Source organism: Anabrus simplex, chromosome 3 (genome assembly GCF_040414725.1).
Source record: "Anabrus simplex isolate iqAnaSimp1 chromosome 3, ASM4041472v1, whole genome shotgun sequence".
NCBI lineage: Eukaryota > Metazoa > Arthropoda > Insecta > Orthoptera > Tettigoniidae > Anabrus > Anabrus simplex.
This window is the reverse complement of record NC_090267.1, coordinates 141,184,405-141,205,172: the sequence shown is the minus strand read 5'-3', so window position 1 is coordinate 141,205,172 and position 20,768 is coordinate 141,184,405. Positions and strand designations below refer to the sequence as shown.

General features: G+C 42.4%; 1 protein-coding gene across 1 annotated transcript in view; it reads left to right on the top strand.

The window, feature by feature from the left end:
* Positions 1–851: 851 nt before the first annotated feature.
* The window catches only part of LOC136867115 (chondroadherin), a 1,785,188-nt gene continuing 1,765,271 nt past the window's right edge, over positions 852–20,768 (top strand). Inside the window, exon 1 of the mRNA XM_067144219.2 lies at positions 852–946. The gene's annotated coding sequence lies outside the window, so the exon portion shown is untranslated. The remainder of the gene's footprint in view (positions 947–20,768) is intronic.

Sequence of the window (20,768 nt, the reverse complement as noted above, 5' to 3'; positions counted from 1 at the left end):
AAAGCTACCATCCGTAAAGAAATCGAGGCAGTACCACAAGACATGCTCAAGCGAGTCATGCGGAACTTCAGGGAAAGGATACAGAGGTGCATCGAACAGGACAGTCGGCATTTGGATGACATTATTTTAAAAACCTAGTGTGTATGTGCATGTGACGCAAATGGCAAACACTACTCTTTCCAACTGCGTAATAAATATTTAAATGGATTGTTGCGTTGCCGAGTTATTTACGTTTGAAATTCGTCAGGTATTTCTGCCGCACCCTGTATATTTTTTAAAACCGTCTACATGGACTTCATGTGCCGGTGAAATACAGTGCAACTCTCAGCAAAGGTAAAGTGTCCATTTCGACCATCAGTTGTTCACCTCTTCGTTTCCTATTTTGTTAAATACCCCCCCATCATTCATACATCCTAGTTCCCATTCTATTTGACCCTCTGTCAGGTAGTTAGTGTTACGTCTTGTTACCCTCGCTTTCTCTACTTCTAAGAAGGTACTGCGTTCTGGTGAACTAATGATTTCTGGTTTTTCTTTTGTACCAGACGCCCTTTAAATTTAAACTTTTGCCACGTACAGAGTAGTTACATATACCCATATAAAACCCCCGATCGACCGGGAAATATAACCCAAGAGCCCTATGAGTTGAAGGCCACCAAGCTGAACATTCAGTTGAAGGCCTGGGATCTATGTAATCATTGTTTGTTTTCGATTATTCGTACAAAGTAATACATTTTTATTTTGTTTTCTTTATTGAAATGAAATTTCAACTTGTAGATCATACTTTAGAATTCTGCCTGTCGAAGATATGTTGAATATAAGCTAATATTTCATACGACTATTTCTGTTTTCAGGTTCTCCGTGTCTTGGAACTATAGTGTCCGCGTCTGAGTGGATCGAAAGTGTAATTTTGGGTTCATTCAAAGAAGCTGTATGCACGGAAAAATCGGTGAGTTATTTTATTTTCTAGGCAAAAAATTGTGTAAAAGTGTGGTTTATTTCTGTGTTGAGAGAGTTTCTTTGAGGAGAAGCCTGTTGTGAGAAACAGTATACAAATATTTATAGGCGACTTACTTAAGAAGTCTCATAGTGGATACTAACCTATATAAATTGCATGTAAATTTATGAATACAGTACAAGAAAGTTATTCTTTCTATGGTGCCGTATCGTGAAAAAATAAAATAAATTACGCGAGTGTTTTGTTCTATTTTTCACTTAGCGTACCAGTGTTGTATTGTGGATGTCGAACCACTATCCACATTCACGTTCTCGTTCAGTCTTGAGTTCTATAATCAGTTTCATCAGACTGACATTTTCGGAAGATGTGGCCAAAATAGGCTGCTTTCTTGCGTTTTGCGAGATTTAAAATTTTGGACGATTTCATAGCACAAGAACATATCTGATATTAAACAATACTAAAGACGGTAATAAGCACTGTTTTACGTGTGTTACAGTGGCTCTGAGAAGCGCAAACATAGTTGGTGGGGCGCAAATCCAGTAGTCTACAGTAATATTAATTATATTACATATAAAATTTTGTTTTCCTAAATCATAAACACTCTGTTGTGGGGACAGGATATAAATATTTACAAAATCAATGGATTTAGAATCAAAATTAATTGTACACATTTAAATTATGTAAACGTTCTGTATACAAGGATGTGAACTATCGATATATCTCATAAATAGCAGGGGAAATGTGTAGTTCACAAATTTTCGGTATCTGTACTGTTAAATACAAACCAAGGACGTGTGAAGTAAGCTATTTTCCTTGAGTTAATCCGATATAACAGAGCTAGCAATATTCGTGGCAAAGATGGCGTGTTCAACTCGCTTCCGGCTGTCATTACTGTTGTCGTCAGCTGTCGTCACTCTGTTTAAATTTATTCATCAATTTATACAGCTAAAATCACATTATAAGACAGATGTTATACTAGGAACAGCCCATAAATATAAAGGAATCTTAGTTGATTACACAACAACGCAATTCTTAGCTCCATACAGTTTAAAACTACAACCAACGCGATAATTAACAACGTGGCAACTACAGTACAAGAGAGACAGAGTATGCAAGGCAGGGCCTACTGAAGCGGCCATAAATTAAAGTGAACTTCTATTTGAAAATACTCTACTACAGTAAGCTCAACGGACCTGTGACGAGATATCTAGAAAGTGATATAACATTTTGAATATAATTCGGTGATGGTGCAATAACCTGTTACAATTCTTTAACTTGTGGAGTGAATCGCGTGAGACGGGTGAAATATAACTTTGTGATATTTTTCTCTGGAACTCAACTCGATAGTTTACATGTGGAATCAATCACATTAGACGAGTAAAATCAGTGTTAAGCAGTGAACTTTTAGCATTTTCTTCTAAAGCAAAGATTGCACAGCATACATTGCTTACATTTATTATTGAGTGAGATGATTCCTCAAATACTCCAGAACTACAAGAATAGATCTTCCGTCGGGAACCTCAACCTTAGTCCCTACTGTAAATTTTCCAAGCCATGGTGATAGTAGTTGGGGATTAATCCGGTGACGGAGTGTTGGAGCATTCCATAAGAAACATAATTATGTTCAAACGAAGATAAATTGGGTGATTTTAATGTCATACTCTAAAATGTGACAGACCCTTGACTTAGAAAAACTCAGTATTAAAATGTTCTTATTAATCTACTGGCTTCAAGATAGTCTCTCTCTGTGCCTGGTTCCGATTACCTAACTCATATCATTTCCTGAGTAAGCCATCATGCTTACTCTGGCACTATATATATACAGATGGTGTCTTGCGGAGGAGGTAAAGGTGTGCTTCATTCACTCGGAATGTCCCGGGTTAGATTCCCCTTCTGGATATCGACAAATTTAAGAAACGAGGTTCCCTCTTCCGGAAGTGCATATGACCCTGAGGTTCATTGATCCTGCTTCAATAATTAGTACCACGTTAACTCCTGGGGGCAAAGGTGGCCAGGCGTAGAACTAAATCCTGTACCCTACAAGTACTGACAGTGGAAGTATTTACCTTTCACCCCTCCAAGGGCCTTCATGGCCTGTATGGTGACTTTGTTTACATCCCTCGTATATAAAGAAAGCAAAGTATTGGCGATATTGGTAGAATGTAATATTTAATGAACCAACAAGTACAGTACAAATGCATTACATTACTTTAGTGTAGTCAACCACAAAGTCTATTACCCTTTTTTTTTGCTAGGGGCTTTACGTCGCACCGACACAGATAGGTCTTATGGCGACGATGCGATAGGAAAGGCCTAGGAGTTGGAAGGAAGCGGAACCACGGAAAACCATTTTCAGGGCTGCCGATAGTGGGATTCGAACCTACTATCTCCCGGATGCAAGCTCACAGCCGCGCGCCTCTACGCGCACGGCCAAATCGCCCGGTGTCTATTACCTTGATGACAGTGACGGAGCGCCCTACTGAGCAGAGTACAGATGCCAAGTCAACCAAACGGTGGCCTCGGAGGGGTTCCTTCAACTTCGGAGGTAACAAGTGGAATTCACAAGGACACATGTCTGGTGAGTACGGAGGGTGTTCCAAGACCTCCCAATGCCATCGTTGCAACAAGAGCTTGACACTGTTTGCGACATGACACTGCGTTATCATACAACACGATAGGGTGATCATAACGTAATAGACGTGGACATTCGCACCGCACAGCTGGACGCAGATATCGTTGCAGAAATCGGAGATAGCAGTCACTCTTTAGTGTTTGTCCCTTATTTACAGTGTTCGTAAGAATATCACCCTCGTAGTCGCATGCCACAATAACCCTAAGCTTCACCCGACTGGGTTCCTATAAATGTCTGTGGACATGACAAATGTGGATGACATTATGATGCATTTTTGCCACGGCAGTCTCGATTTTAATGAACAAAAGGAACTTTAGAGCCGTTATTTATTTAGCGTATGGCATACAAATACCGGAAGGACGTGGGTTCGAATCCCCGTCAGGAAGTCGTAAAATTTAAGAAACGAGATTTCCACTTCCGGAGGTGCATATGGCCCTGAGGTTCACTCAGTCTACACCAAAAATGAGTACCAGGTTAATTCCTGGGGGCAAAGGCGGCCGGGCGTAGAGCTAACCACTCTACCCCATCACGCGCCGAGGTTAATAATGGTGAAAGTCTTTACCTTCCACTCCTCCAAGGGCCTTCATGGCCTGTGCGGAGGTGACTTTGCTTTTTGCTTTTTGCTTTTTGCATACAAATTCATTATTACAAATGAAAAATCAATGAAATAAACTACAAACAAACACCTAGACCTTGTACGCTGACTTAGCAAATGTCAGAGGATAGTCACCTAATAGCGTGTGGGGCCTCCTCTGGCCCCGCGAACTGCAGTGAGACTCCGTGGAAGTAAGTCGGCAAGTCCCTGGTAGTCCTCTGGACGCAGCTGACACCAAATCGTTTGCAGAGCGGCCGCCAATGCTGGTCTGTTCGTGGGTGCAGGATCCTTGGCACGGAGCCTGCGTTCCAGGACATCCCAGATATGCTCGATAGGGTTCATATCGGGGTTCCTGGGTGGCCATGGCAGTCGTTGGACCTCCGCTGCATATTCCTGGAACCATTCTCGAGCGACGTGGGAGTGGTGTGGCGGCGCGTTATCATCTTGAAACACCGCAGAACCGTCTGGGCGCTGGAAGGCCAAAAATGGGAGGAGATGGTCTCCGAGCAGCTCAACATACCGCGTACCATTTTAAGTCTCTTCCGGAACAACTAGGGGGCCCATTTCATACCAGAAAAATGCACCTCAGACCATAAGAGACACCAGAGCCTTGGACCACACCTGCGAGGCAGGCGGGATCCATCTCTTCATGTGGTCTGCACCATACACGGTGCCTCCCATCGGCTTGGTGCAGTTGAAATCGTGATTCGTACGACCATTCCACGTCACGCCATTGTTCCAGTGTCCATCGCTTGTGACTGGCGACAAATGCGCGTCGTTGTGCCCGATGACGTTGGGTTAACAGTGGCACCCGTGTGCGGCGCCGGCTCCCATACCCCATAGAGCTCATGTTCCTACGGATTGTCCACTGGAAGACGTGTCTAGCACGGCCTGTGTTGAATTGAGCCGTGGTTTGTTGCACGGTTGCCCGTCTGTCCCTAGTTCCCGTCGTGTAACTGCGTTTGTAAGCATGACATCCTGTTCTCACATGACAATAGTCGAAACACATGACAGTGGCTTTCAGGCGCACTTTGGTATAAACCTGTGGGCTGGAATCGTGGGAGGCCCTTACCTATTGCCGGAAAAATTGAATGCGCTCGGCTATCTTAGGTTTCTGGGCAATAGTTTGTCTGACGCTTTATAAAACGTTCCACTTGGTGTTCGGCGACAGCCATGGTTTCAGCATGATGGTGCACCGCCACACTTTGGAATGATTATGCGTAACTGGTTAAATGAAGCGTTTCCAGGGAAAAGGATTGGTCGTGGAAGTCCAATGTTCTGGCCTCCACGTTACCCGGACCTTAATCCACTAGATTCTTATTTGTGGGGACACTTAAAAGAACATGTTTATAGTACTCCACCCATGGATTTACAAGACCTAATAGCTCGCGTGCATTCTGCATCGGCAATGGTGGATGCAGGTGTGTTGCGTAGGATACGGCAAAGTATGCTCCAGTGAGTGGCGAAATGTTTTCAAATGCAAAGTGGTCGCTTTGGACATCTGCTGTGAAGTGAACGTTGCTCGTAAGCTTACGTACCGGCTCCGTGAAGATAAGACTGGACGTCACACGTACACTATGGAATTATTGTGCGTGGCATAATGGGTAATCCAGTGTAGACTACCTACTGTACTCTATTGTGTTTCCTTGTACTGCATTGGATAGAGACGATGTTACTGTATCCGTTTTTTTACGTATTGGCTTTATTTGTGCCATGGACGAAACGAAGTGGTCGTGATACATTAATTGAAAAAAGTTGGCACTAGCGTGACTCGAACATCGCCGCGTCCGCACAACCGGCATTAATGGCATTACCTCGTGTCACTGAGCTAATGAGACAGCTCCGGCAGTGCGCCGAGTTCATGCGACCTGTGCTAGGCCACGCTGCACGCCGTTACAGCGGTGCCAGAGCCTCGTTTCTTAACTCGCATTTCTATAAAACCTATTGGTGGAACTAGGTTTTGCAAGATAAACTTTCGTGAATTTCGACGAGGAACCGCATGCCGACCTCCACGTTGCCCTGTATACCGGTTCGACATATCATTCTCAATTGCTACAAGATATATGTGACTCCTACCCCCTAACACCGTATGTTATGAATGACAAGCAACAATATTGAACGATGAAGTTTCTTACATGAGTGTGTTGCGAGCTATTAGTGCTTACCTTACGTTTAAAAAAAAAATAATAATAATAATAATCTCCCCGTCGAATTGGTGCTCTTTTCTCCGTCTGCTGTTACGAACTGTCGGCTTCCCCGCTGTTTGTACTACTGCTGTCACTGCTCGCCTCTATGGCGCATCCACTCTGACGTCACACCTATAGTATGTTCTCGATATACCCCGCTGGCATATATATATGGCCTTGTGTCGTTTATTTGGGAGGTCAGTTGTGGTATAACCTTGTTGAAGACAGTGGGAGCTGGAACTCTCCACACGGCTGGTCCGTGTCCATTTTACTTGTAAACTTCGTGCTGGACTTCTGTCAAGGGTGAGCAGACACACTTTCTTTCTATCATTTAACGTGCCCTACCTTGCTATACTTGGGCTTCGCCGAGTAACGAAAATTGAACTTTGGTCCCTTCAGGACACATCTGAGTATTCTAGCAGCGCAAATGTTCTGCCTTTTGGACATTTATATTCCTAAAATGTGGTGTAAAATGGTGTACTGGACAGCTGATCTACTATTCTAGTCCATAAACTTTCCTGCTTTCTGAGATGAACTCTTGCATCGCGTCTGTTAGCGCTGGGGACTTGGCGGCTAGATCCTTATCCTATCCCATTCCTCCGTTTCTTATTTCCTTATTCTATCCTTTATCTTGTACCTATCTTTATTTCTTTTCTTACCCCATCTATCTGCTTAATTTGCGTAAAAATGGTGCTTGCTCAAAAGATGTGGTCTGCTAATTTAATTTGTATGTTCATTGGTTAGCTTCTATTTTATTATCACTTCTGCGCATGCGTGTGTGTTTTAATCCCTGCTGGGATCACTTGTTAGAATTCCTATTTATTTTTATTTTTAATCTACCGATAGGATCACTCCCTGAAATTCGAGATTGGTTTACTTCAATTCTGAATCTCTTGAATTGTTTGCCATGAGGTTGCATTACAATGTCTTATTGTAAACACTGTATCAATTTGTGAGCTCATCTTGCAGGTGTATCACACTACCAACTTTCTATTCTACTGGCACGAGCCTGAAACCTTATTGATGTACCTCCCTTCTAGCATATTGTGTAATATAATGCAAAGAAACTGATTTCTGAATTTATGGGTCTCCCCCCCCCCATTCCCTTTCTTTTTCCCCTAATTGAAGTGTCGGAACATATGTCCAAAGATTGTAGTGATTGGTGCTTAGGGATTCGATTATGACGATGTAATTAAAATTTGTATCACCTACGTATCTTAAAATCAAACTTAACGCTTTTATTATGACATATGCTGGTTCATTCTATTTGTTCTGATGTAAAATATAATTTGTTACCCCTTTGAGATTGGTATAATATATATTGTTATTTTCAAACTTGTTTTCCAAAATTCTCTTCCTCGAGTTCCTTTCCCTTAATGCTTTTGTTTTCACTGGTACCTACCACGGCAATTCTCTTGGGTAGCGGCCTTTTAACTTATTTATGCACATGTATGGAGCTCTAAGCTGCACTGTTTACGGTAATGTTGACACAATGTATTGAACTGTTATATTCTCATGTTGCACGCTTCTCGGCACTCTGCGCGGTTGTGTACTGCCGTTTCTGAGTACTTTGATATTTTGTTATCTAGTGTCCCGATCAAGGGCACCCTTTTGAAAGCAAGTCTCAATTACAACGCTATTTCTAGCAAGTTGATAGTAAGCAAAGACGCTATCAAGTACAAAGAACGTTACATATGGTAGCAGAGTTACCCTTTACTTTAGTCCTTTTCTTTGATTATTCTGTATATCATGGCTTGTTTTTCAGATAATTTCCCTTTAGGGGATGACCTTTCTCTACTGTCTTCACCAATTCCTCAAAATTTGTCACTCCCAAATCCTTCTGTTCCCAATTTAATTTCGTTTTCTTCTCCTTCCTCAGTCTCTCCGTCTTCTACTGATCATGCGCCTGATGTAACATCTGACGAGAGTAAACCACCTCCCTTCCGATACCCTATGGCCCCTCCCCCTCCTCCATACCCTCCCTCCCCTGTTCTTCCTACCACTTCGGTGGATAGTTCTCTCAATGTTCAGATTATTAAACAATCTTTACTTCAAGTCCCCCAGTTATCGGCAACAGATCCTCGTAGTCTTACAATCTGGTTATTTTCAGCCCGTAAATTTTTAAATATTAAAGTAGCTTCCTTTCCTCAACTGATTGGTCTTCTCTCCACGAAAACCACGGGTTTTTTCTCCACATTTTGGCTTGATAATATGTCCAACTTCTCTAACTGGTACGAATTGAGGCACGCTGTTCATAATTATTTTCTACCCCTGGAAGTACGTTATAAATTGAGTAATGAATTTATTAGACGACATCAGTTACCTAATGAACCTGCTCATGATTATCTTGACTCTATCATAACTTATACCGATGTTTTGAATATATCACATAATACCCAGGAATTAATTTCCATTATACAGTTTTACGCGGCTCCCTCATTTCGCATGCTATTTAACGTTTTAGCTCCTCCTGTTTCTCTTCTGCAACTTTATAATTTAGCCCATCAGCACACTATAAATTCTTTAGGAGATCGTTCGTTCTATTCATCTGTTCCTCCTCCGATTATTCCTTCTACTTCTTCATATTCTGCTTTACCCGCACCTTCCCTTCACGCTGTCCGCCCTCCTATCATTTGTTATCGGTGCAAACTGCCCGGCCACCTTGCGCGTCAGTGTACTACTCCATTTTCGGGAAACGCATTCCACCCACGTCGCTAGGCAGTAGACGCTTTGATGGGGAAAATCTGCCTCCTGTATTAACGGCATCTTCCCAATCCACTTCAAATTTGGCTTCATTTTTACCTCCTACTTGTCATATCTTAGTTACTGCCAATAACTCTCCTTCTGTCGCCCTTCTCGATTCAGGTGCCGCTGTTTCTCTTATCAGCTATCAATTCTATAAATTGTTAACCGAATTAGATCCCCATTTACATTATCTTCCTACCTCTACACGTTGTCTTTCTGTCTCTAATCAGCCTTTGAATATTATTGGTACGGTTTCTTTGCATATTAAAATGCAGTATTTTTCCTGGCCGTTTACCTTCCTTATCGCTGAATCTTTATCTCTCCCTATCATTTTGGGGTATGACTTTTTTGCTTATACTGGTCTTCTTCTTGATTCCGCGCATTCTAAAGTTTCTTTTCCCTTTTCTGATAAATCTGTTCCCTTAATTCATACTCTCGACTACCCTTCTCGTTTCTATTCTCCCCTTCCTAGAATTAATTCTATTCATTCCGATCAAGTTCAAGCTTTGCTCACTGAATTTTCGGACGTCATCACCCCTAAGCTCGGTACTGTCAGGGATTTTTTTGCCCATATTGATCTTAATGATACCACCCCTGTTCGCTCCTCTCCATATTTCCTTAGTCCTCCTCGGATGAAGGTTTTAAATCAGCTAATACAGAAAATGTTGAATGATAGTACTATTATTCCATCATCTTCCGATTACGCCTCTCCCGCCTTTGTGGTTGATAAGCCTGATGGCTCCGCGAGATTTATTGTGGATTTTCGTAAGTTGAATGAGAAAATTGTTTATGATGCGTATCCTATGCCCAAATTAAACTCTGCATTTCAACATTTTTCCGGTTCAAAATTTTTTTCGATTTTCGATCTTAATTCGGCCTACAACCAGCTCCCGTTGGATGACATTAGCTCCCGGTATACGGCTTTTATTACCCCTAATGGCCTTTACCAATTTAAAAAAGTCCCTTTCGGTTTGAATTTAGGTTCCCAAATTATGCAACGCTTCGTCGACTCCCTATTCTCTGATATTAAGTACAAATATCTTTTCCCTTTTATTGATGATATTTTGATTTTTTCTCCCGATTTTGAATCTCATCTGTCCCACGTTCGCGAAGTCCTTACACGTCTCCGCAACGTCGGCTTAACCGTAAATCCGTCTAAGGTTTTGATCGCTCAAACCTCTATTAAATTTCTGGGTCATATTTTAAGTTCTGATGGTATTGCTGTTGACCCTGAATGGGTTTCTGCTATTACTAGAATTCCGCCTCCCTCTAATTTAAAACATTTACGATCTTTTTTGGGAATGGTCGGTTTCTATGCCAAATACATTCCAAATTTTTCTGCTATTTCTGAACCTTTGAATGCTCTTAAACGTAAAGGTGTTAAATTCCTTTGGTCTTCTCAACAACAAATTGCCTTTGATCTTTTAAAAACTAAATTATCTCATGCACCTCTTCTCCAGATTCCTGATTTTAACGTCACCTTTGAATTGTCCACTGATGCTTCTGATATTGCTATAGGCGCCGTTCTCCAACAAACTATTAATGATTGCACACTCCCTATTGCATATTTTAGCCGTCTATTATCCCCTGCCGAACGTAAATATTCTACCTACGAAAAAGAGGCTCTTGCCCTCATCCTCTCTATTGAACACTTCGCTGATTATCTTGACCACCGCCCATTCATTGTTAGTACCGACAATCAGGCTCTTTCTTGGCTCCTCCATAATGCCCCGAAAATTGGTCGTACGGGTCGTTGGTTACTCCGCCTCTCACGATTCAAGTTCTCTCTTAAATTCGTCTCTGGATATAACAACTCCGTTGCCGATGCTTTATCTCGTTTATTTGAAGAACCTCATTTCCAACCCTCTGAGCTCGATTCACTTCCTGTTAATTCTGTTTTTTCTGTTTCCTCGTTAACTAATTTTCCGCTTTCTTTTCAATCGTGTTTACAACATCAACAGCTTGATCCTTACTGCCAACAAATTTCTCGTGACCTGGTTTCCCCTAATTATTCTGGCCCGTTTCGTCATCAGCAGCAACTTCTCATTTTTAAGCCTACTCCCAAGGCCACTCCTCGCCTTGTTCTTCCTTCCAGTTTACGGTCCATGGTTTATCAATACTTTCATGACTCTCCTGTAGGGGGACATTTTGGGAGAGCTAAGACTTATGCACGCCTTGCCTCCCAATTCTATTGGCCCCAAATGCGCAAGGATATCTTTTCATGGGTGCGTTCTTGTGCCTCTTGTCAACGCCATAAGCCATTGAATCACCTTCCTTATGGCACCTTTGCCGCCTCTCCCGCTACCTACACCTGTGAGAAATATTATGTTGACATTGTCGGACCTATTGTCAAATCGTCTAAATCAAATTCTTATATTTTTACTTTATTAGATGGTTTCTCCAAATTTCTCATTGTTCGCCCTTTGCGAAATATTTCCTCTCAAATTGTTATAAATCTTTTGTCTAACCATATTTTTCCAATTACTGGCCTCCCTAAATTTCTTATTTCTGACAATGCATCCATTTTCACGTCGAAATTATTTTATAATTTTTGTTTTTCATTAGGTATCAAAAAAATCTGTACTTCTCCATATCATCCTCAAGCCAACACTGTTGAACGGTACCATAGGAATTTGAAAACCTTCCTATCCATTTTTCACTCCAATAATCAGAAGCTATGGGATACTGAACTTCCATCTTTTGTGCTTGCTTTAAATTCGACCATCAATTCCTCTACGGGTTTTTCCCCTGCTAAACTTTTTCTTGGCCGTGAATTGAACACCCCTTTGTCTCTTACGTGGGATTTGCCCTCCCTCTTGGACACCCCTCCTCATCGCCTCAGCCATTCCCAATTGCAAAAGGCATATGACAAGCTCCTTCAGGCGAGGGAAGTACATAGGAAAGCTTGTAGAACTCGGGTCTCTCAACCTAAATTTAAGATGTTTGACCAAGTTCTTCTGAAAAACCATCCTCTTAGTTCCGCTTCACAAAATGTTTCCGCTAAACTTTCCCCACGTTGGTTAGGCCCTTTTCGTATTCTTTCCTTTCCATCCCCTAATACTGCTCAGCTTCAATCTCTTCATACCCCCACGGACATTAAAAAAGCTCATTTTTCTATGTTAAAACCGTTCCATTCTTAAGGCCCCCTCCCCTCCCTTTTTTTTTTCTTTCTAGGGTGGGAGTTGGGTAGCGATCGGGCCTGCTATACCTTTTTTTTTTCCTTGTTTCTTTGGTATCGTTTGCTGTCCAGTCCTCCTTTTTCTCCCTTTTTTTCTGGTTTCTGCTCTCCCTCCCTCCAGCTCCCACTGTCTAATCTTTTCACGCCTGACCTCCTCTCATTATATTCGTTATCTGTGTTACCTTCTTTATATATATATATTTATTGATCAAGTTTGTTCTTTTATTGTAAACATTTTGATTGCAGACCACTTATCATTGTATTATTGTTATGATACGATCCGGATTTTCCTTTGTCCTCCTCCTTCCCCCCCCCCCCACTTGTTCCTCTTTTTCTTGTTTCTTCTTTCTTGTTACTTATTCTTTCGTTCTTTTTTTTCCCCCTTTGCTCCTGCATCCTGCCCGGCCCCGGAGATGCGCCACGTCTGGACTTCGTCGGATCTGCGTGTCTACGTTTCTTCTGCATTCTTCTGTTGCTGCTTTCGTCTGTTCATCATGGGATCCGCGCTGCATCTTCACCGTCCTCATCTGTGCCTGCTCCACCAACCATCGCTTGCTCGACGTGCTTCTTCATCGTTCATCGCACCAATCCTTCGGATTTTTCCCGTGTGGTGGGAGTATATGTTGCGAGCTATTAGTGCTTACCTTACGTTTAAAATAATAATAATAATAATAATAATAATAATCTCCCCGTCGAATTGGTGCTCTTTTCTCCGTCTGCTGTTACGAACTGTCGGCTTCCCCGCTGTTTGTACTACTGCTGTCACTGCTCGCCTCTATGGCGCATCCACTCTGACGTCACACCTATAGTATGTTCTCGATATACCCCGCTGGCATATATATATGGCCTTGTGTCGTTTATTTGGGAGGTCAGTTGTGGTATAACCTTGTTGAAGACAGTGGGAGCTGGAACTCTCCACACGGCTGGTCCGTGTCCATTTTACTTGTAAACTTCGTGCTGGACTTCTGTCAAGGGTGAGCAGACACACTTTCTTTCTATCATTTAACGTGCCCTACCTTGCTATACTTGGGCTTCGCCGAGTAACGAAAATTGAACTTTGGTCCCTTCAGGACACATCTGAGTATTCTAGCAGCGCAAATGTTCTGCCTTTTGGACATTTATATTCCTAAAATGTGGTGTAAAATGGTGTACTGGACAGCTGATCTACTATTCTAGTCCATAAACATTCCTGCTTTCTGAGATGAACTCTTGCATCGCGTCTGTTAGCGCTGGGGACTTGGCGGCTAGATCCTTATCCTATCCCATTCCTCCGTTTCTTATTTCCTTATTCTATCCTTTATCTTGTACCTATCTTTATTTCTTTTCTTACCCCATCTATCTGCTTAATTTGCGTAAAAATGGTGCTTGCTCAAAAGATGTGGTCTGCTAATTTAATTTGTATGTTCATTGGTTAGCTTCTATTTTATTATCACTTCTGCGCATGCGTGTGTGTTTTAATCCCTGCTGGGATCACTTGTTAGAATTCCTATTTATTTTTATTTTTAATCTACCGATAGGATCACTCCCTGAAATTCGAGATTGGTTTACTTCAATTCTGAATCTCTTGAATTGTTTGCCATGAGGTTGCATTACAATGTCTTATTGTAAACACTGTATCAATTTGTGAGCTCATCTTGCAGGTGTATCACACTACCAACTTTCTATTCTACTGGCACGAGCCTGAAACCTTATTGATGTACCTCCCTTCTAGCATATTGTGTAATATAATGCAAAGAAACTGATTTCTGAATTTATGGGTCCCCCCCCCCCCATTCCCTTTCTTTTTCCCCTAATTGAAGTGTCGGAACATATGTCCAAAGATTGTAGTGATTGGTGCTTAGGGATTCGATTATGACGATGTAATTAAAATTTGTATCACCTACGTATCTTAAAATCAAACTTAACGCTTTTATTATGACATATGCTGGTTCATTCTATTTGTTCTGATGTAAAATATAATTTGTTACCCCTTTGAGATTGGTATAATATATATTGTTATTTTCAAACTTGTTTTCCAAAATTCTCTTCCTCGAGTTCCTTTCCCTTAATGCTTTTGTTTTCACTGGTACCTACCACGGCAATTCTCTTGGGTAGCGGCCTTTTAACTTATTTATGCACATGTATGGAGCTCTAAGCTGCACTGTTTACGGTAATGTTGACACAATGTATTGAACTGTTATATTCTCATGTTGCACGCTTCTCGGCACTCTGCGCGGTTGTGTACTGCCGTTTCTGAGTACTTTGATATTTTGTTATCTAGTGTCCCGATCAAGGGCACCCTTTTGAAAGCAAGTCTCAATTACAACGCTATTTCTAGCAAGTTGATAGTAAGCAAAGACGCTATCAAGTACAAAGAACGTTACAAGTGAAGGAGGTCTAGAATATAAGGTTCAGTTTAAGAGCACATTTGAGGTGGAATGTGTAAATAGCAGTGCTCACAGGAAAAACTTTATGGTTACACTTATAAGCTAACTAATTATCCTTCTTCTTGGCTGAATTGTCAGCTTACTTGCCTTCGATTCAGAAGCCCCGGATATGATTTTCATTCGGGTAGGGAATTTTCAGTTTGCCTTGTTTATTGCTCTAAATCGGGGGCTGGGTGTTCTGTTCTTTCTGATACTCATGTTCATTTACATGAATTACTTTACACAATAAGTCAACACAGAAACATGCAATATGAATATATCCCTTTACATAGCGGAGGCGAAGGTTGGCGTCAGGAAAGGCATCCGGTCATAAAACTGGGCTAAACTGCTGACCCATTGGGAGAAGGCTAGCAAAACGGTGAAGATGATGATGCAAGGTAATTAATAACGCTTACTGCGAAAGTATTGTTTCATAGATATTTTTATCATATGATGGACTGCATGATACAAGTCATATCGTTATGAGCGTACAGATGCTGCGATGCTGAATTTACGAGTAAGTGTTCATTTCACAGCGTAAGGTAGCTGATCATCGGAAATAGTTCACTATTTTGCTTACTAGTGCATTAGCCTATTCTGTCCGCCCACAGTCTATTCGGAGCCTACGGTCTACGGTAAATGTTGCATCCAGGAGTATTACACACTTCCAGTACATTAAATGTACTCTGAAGGGAGACTATTTATAACTATTTACAAAACTTCCCTCAGTTGAAGGTTCACACAATGTACAAAACATAACGAAACAATGGCGCATTTTCAACATCTCAGGGCTAGAACACATATACAGCTATGTATTCTCATTAGCAATTATAAGACCAGATTTCGTACAAAAATTTGCCTGAACTACATTTAGACATACCTATGGTAGGGTTAGATCATACTATCGCCTGAATGCAAGTTAGCAGATACGTGACCGAAACCGCGTAGACTACTCCCTTGGTAGTGGGTGTAGATTTCCGTCATAGAATATAGTCCGCCTCCGTTGTGTAGTGGTTAGCGTGATTAGCTGCCACCCCCGGAGGTCCGGGTTCGATTCCCGGCTCTGCCACGAAATTTGAAAAGTGGTACGAGGGCTGGAACGGGGTCCACTCAGCCTCGGGAGGTCAACTGAGTAGAGGTGGGTTCGATTCCCGCCTCAGCCATCCTGGAAGTGGTTTTCCGTGGTTTCCCACTTCTCCTCCAGGCAAATAGTGGGATGGTACCTAACTGAAGGCCACGGTCCCTTCCTTCCCTCTTCCTTGTCTTTCCCTTCCAATCTTCCCATCTCCCCCCACAAGGCCGCTGTTCAGCATAGCAGGTGAGGCCACCTTGGCGAGGTACTGGTCATTCTCCCCAGTTGTACACCCCGACCCAAAGTCTGAAACTCCAGGACACTGGCCTTGAGGCGGTAGAGGTGGGATTCCTCGCTGAGTCCGAGGAAAAAACCGACCCTGGAGGGTAAACAGATTAAGGAGAAGAAGAAGAAGAAGAATATAATGTTTAAAACTTATTATCCGCCATTCTCCCTATTTGTAAATGTTTATTTTATGTGAAGTGAGGGCAATGCAACGTTATTTTTTTCTAATTGTTCAGGCAAATGTTCGGATAGGTAAAGTTCCTACATTTTCACAGACTTGACTTTGATTTCCCATACATTCGACGTGGTCTCCAGTTGACCTGCACTACGAACGGGCCCATAATAGCTATACATGTAAATCGATTTCAGGCGGTACGAAAACACTGCATTATTTCACAATTACTGTGCGATCTATGATACATAATAATGTTTATGCATTACGTATTAGCATGGTAATAGTACTGACAAACTAAATAAATCGTTAATTTGAAAGGCCCCAAAATGTTGTAATAAATCGCGTTTACTTTTAAAACAACAACGAATTGTTTAATAGAACATGACTTCGGGAGTTTCTATCACTTGAAATAAATTGAAAAGTTTAGATCAATAGTCCGCCTCTGTGGTGTGGTGGTTAGTGTTACTAGCTGCCACCCCCGGAGGCCCGGGTTCGATTCCCGGCTCTGCCACGAAATTTGAAAAGTGGTACGAGAGCTGGAACGGGGTCAATTCAGCCTCGGGATGTCAACTGAGTAGCGGCGAAATCATTACGAGCCGTAAAACGTCTTCTTCTTCTTCTTAATCCGTTTACCCTTCAGGGTTGGTTTTTCCCTCGGACTCAACGAGGGATCCACCTCTACCGCCTCATGGGCAGTGTCCTGGAGCATGAGACATTGGTTCGGGGATACAACTGGGGAGAATGACCAGTATCTGTTCCAGGCGGCCTCACCTGCTATACCAAACAGCGGACTTGTGGGGAGATAGGAAGATTGGAATGGACAGACAAGGAAGAGGGAAGAAAGCGGCCGTGGCCTTACGTTAGGTATCATTCCGGCATTTGCCTGGTGGAGAAGTGGGAAACCAGGGAAAACCACTTCCAGGATGGCTGAGGTGGGAAACGAACCCACCTCTACTCAGTTGACCTCCCGAGGCTTAGTGGACCCCGTTCCAGCCCTCGTACCACTTTTCAAATTTCGTGCCAGAGTATTTGATACAGAATTAGACGATGCTTACTGTGAGTTTCTTTTATTTCTCGGTCAGTAGCCTAATATTTTGGCTATAATTATAATATACAATAATATTGGAAGAGACTTTTGCTCGAATATAGTTTTCACTAATGTTGTGGGGTTGTGTTAGTCTCATACTACGTTAAAGAACAGCTACTGACTACGGTTGAGCTCTTTGTATTTTCTTCTCGATGAAGTTACATTACAGGCGGCTTCGTATCGCCGTGTACTGTGTGGAGAATTGATGTGAGTAGCTGGAGCAGTGTTAAGTCTTTGTTGCTGACTGGCTAGCACTGATGAGATTTTGTTGTTGTGTGATCACTGTTTAGTTTTCAGTGTTAAGTAATACACTATGTTTGGACGTGAGAGTGCAGGACTTCCTCTGGTGTCGAACCAAGGAACAGTTGGCTTTTGTTGTGGTGGTCAGAAGCACTGTAGTCAAACCTAGCTGTGTGTATGAAGGGACTGAGCTGGTAATAGCTTAAGCAGTGAAATGCCTATCAATCAGGATTATAGCCCATCCAGGCAGGCAGGCCACATAACTGTGAGGAGGACAGAGAGACTTCGTAAATAGACAGCAATTAGTGGAGTCTGGTCATTCATAGTTGACTAGAATTGTGTGTGTGTGTGTGAATTTATTTGGTCACCCTGAAATAAATCAGTGCGATAAAACAGACAGTGTTTTATTTGATACGTTATTATATCAAAAGAACAAAATAAATCCTGGGTGATATTAGTCTGTATACTTTGACCAATTTATCCCATGCTGTGTGTTAGTGGATTTGTGCCGCAAAACATAAGATAAAATCAAAATTGTTTTCTCTTGTACATTACCGCGACTTTGTAAGGTTTACTTTGATGATGGCGGGGAATTTGTTTTAACTTAACATGATTTGTTTTCTTTTTTGCTATTGGCTTTACGTCGTACCAACACAGATAGGCCTTATGGCGACGATGGGTCAGGAAAGGGCTAGGACTGGGAAGGGAGCGGCCGTGGCCTTATTTAAGGGACAGCCCCAGCATTTGCCTGGTGTGAAAATGGAAAATCACGGAAAAACATCTCCAGGGCTGCCGACAGTGGGGTTCGAACCCACTATCTCGAATACTGGATACTGGCCGCACTTAGGTGACTGCAGCTATCGAGCTCGGCGGACAGTGGATTATACACTGTGTGATTTTTAGGTATTGGACTATGGGGTCACCTTTCACAATGTGGGCATTCTCAATCTTATTGCATAGATTTTCGGTGAATTCAGTCTAGAAACTATTATATGTATGTATATGCTGATCCTGTTATTAATTTTATGTTTATTTCATTATTTTGACAGTTTTTCGAAGACGCTGGGGTGCCAGAATTTTGTTCCGCAGTAGTTATTTTACATGACAGTATATATATCAACACGAGGCTGGTGTAATTTGAGCACCTTCAAATACCACTAGACTGAGTAGGAATTGAACTCACCAACGTGAGCTCACGACCAGCGCCAAACAAGTCATAGTTTATCCGCATTACTCCTTATTATATTAGAAATGCTTCTAAAGCATACCCCTATTAAAATATATTAGTGAAAATTGTAATTCACTACGTAGATTACAATATTTTGAGATACCGGTAAACTCTTTATTGTATTCGATCAGTATACGTAAACAGAACGGAGATAACTGATTCCTTACCGAGCTCGATAGCTGAAGTCGCTTAAATGCGGCCAGTATCCAGTATTCGGGAGATAGTAGGTTCGAACCCCACTGTCGGCAGCCCTGAAGATGGTTTTCCGTGGTTTCCCATTTTCACACCAGGCAAATGCTGGGGCTGTACCTTAATTAAGCCCACGGCCGCTTCCTTCCCAGTCCTAGCCCTTTCCTGTTCCATCGCCGCCATAAGACATATCTGTGTCGGTGCGACGTAAAGCCAATAGCAAAAATAGTAACTGATTCCTTACAACGTAAATTACATTGAAAATTATTTGAATTTCTGTCCAATGGGAAGGAAATATAACACTATTCGCTTAATACTGAAATGAAAGCTCACCGTACATTGTCCTTCACGGCTTGTCGCCCAACCAGAACTTTGCTGTCACTTAGGCGCACACACTGATTGCTTGCCCGCTCCGCCTATCACCCGTGTGCCCGCGGGACGAAAAGCCCAGCGAGAGCACCTCTGCACTAACACATGGAGGGTTTTAGGCAACACAAGGAGTGGAATAAGCTAGGACTGGGAAGGAAACAGTCATGGCCGTAATTAAGATACGGGCCCAGGATTTGAGTGATGTGAAAATGGAAAACTAGAGAAAACATTATTCTGAGCTGCCATCGGTAAGCTTCAAATCCACCATGTTCGGATGCATGTATGAATATATCGTCGTTGCCGGGACAAAACCTCTTATGTGATAATATTTTTGGAGATGCACTGACCCGCAACACATACATTATGAAGAGCGAGAATGCCTTGACAGTATTCACACAATATTGCACCTTAGGTGACAGAACCTTACCGGCCAAAGTTCTGAGCTAAAATATTTCACATAGGAGGTTTTGTCCCGGCAGCGACGGTATGTATGTATGTATGTATGTATGTATGTATGTATGTATGTATGTATTATACAGGGTGAACAAAGAATGCCGCACTTGGAGGTCGGCTTGCGAATCCTCATTCCATTGCCAGACAAAAGTCTCTATAGCCAAATCAGATCTGGTGCTGTTGGAAAACAAGTCGAAAACGACAAGCTGGCAACACTGACACATCCTGCAGTGCATCGGGATGTAATAGAGAAACGTGCATCATCCCGCTCTACCGTACCCGCCGTCGCAGCTCACTGAGTAGACTGCTGGGTTATCAAACCCACATGCACCTTGGAGCTACGGCTGGAATCTACGTCAGATTTCTTTTTCTTTTGTGTGTGTGACGTCAGTTCCCGTCGTGTAACTGCGTTTGTAAGCATGACAGCCTGTTGACACATGACAATAGTCGAACACATGACAGTGTGATCCATTCAACTGAATGCATGAGTCGACTAACCACGCAGTGCACAACCACAACTGGTCCTGTCAAGTACATGTAGGGCGGCTTCCTCATGGAGTACGCAAACGGCGAATACGTCGACATGCTTCTAGTGTTGGGTGCATCCGATAACCAAGCTTCTGCTGCTGCTCGTGAGTATTCAGCACGGTACCCTCAAAGGCGCCATCCCGATAAGAATGTTTTTCGTCGCCTTGAGCAACACCTGTGGGAAATCGGTAATCTTCGTCCACATGTAGTCCTCCAAGGACTAGACGTACTCAACAAACAGAGGACGACATTCTTGAAGCCGTTCACTAATCACCTCGGCAAAATACCCGTCATATTGCAAGGCAGTTCCAGGTATCTCAAACACTGGTCGTTGACGTGTTGCACGACGAAAAACTGCATCCATATCATTACACGTTAACTCAACACCAGCGGCCAGAAGACCGCATTCAACGAGCACAGTTCTGTGAATGGCTTTTACAACAAGT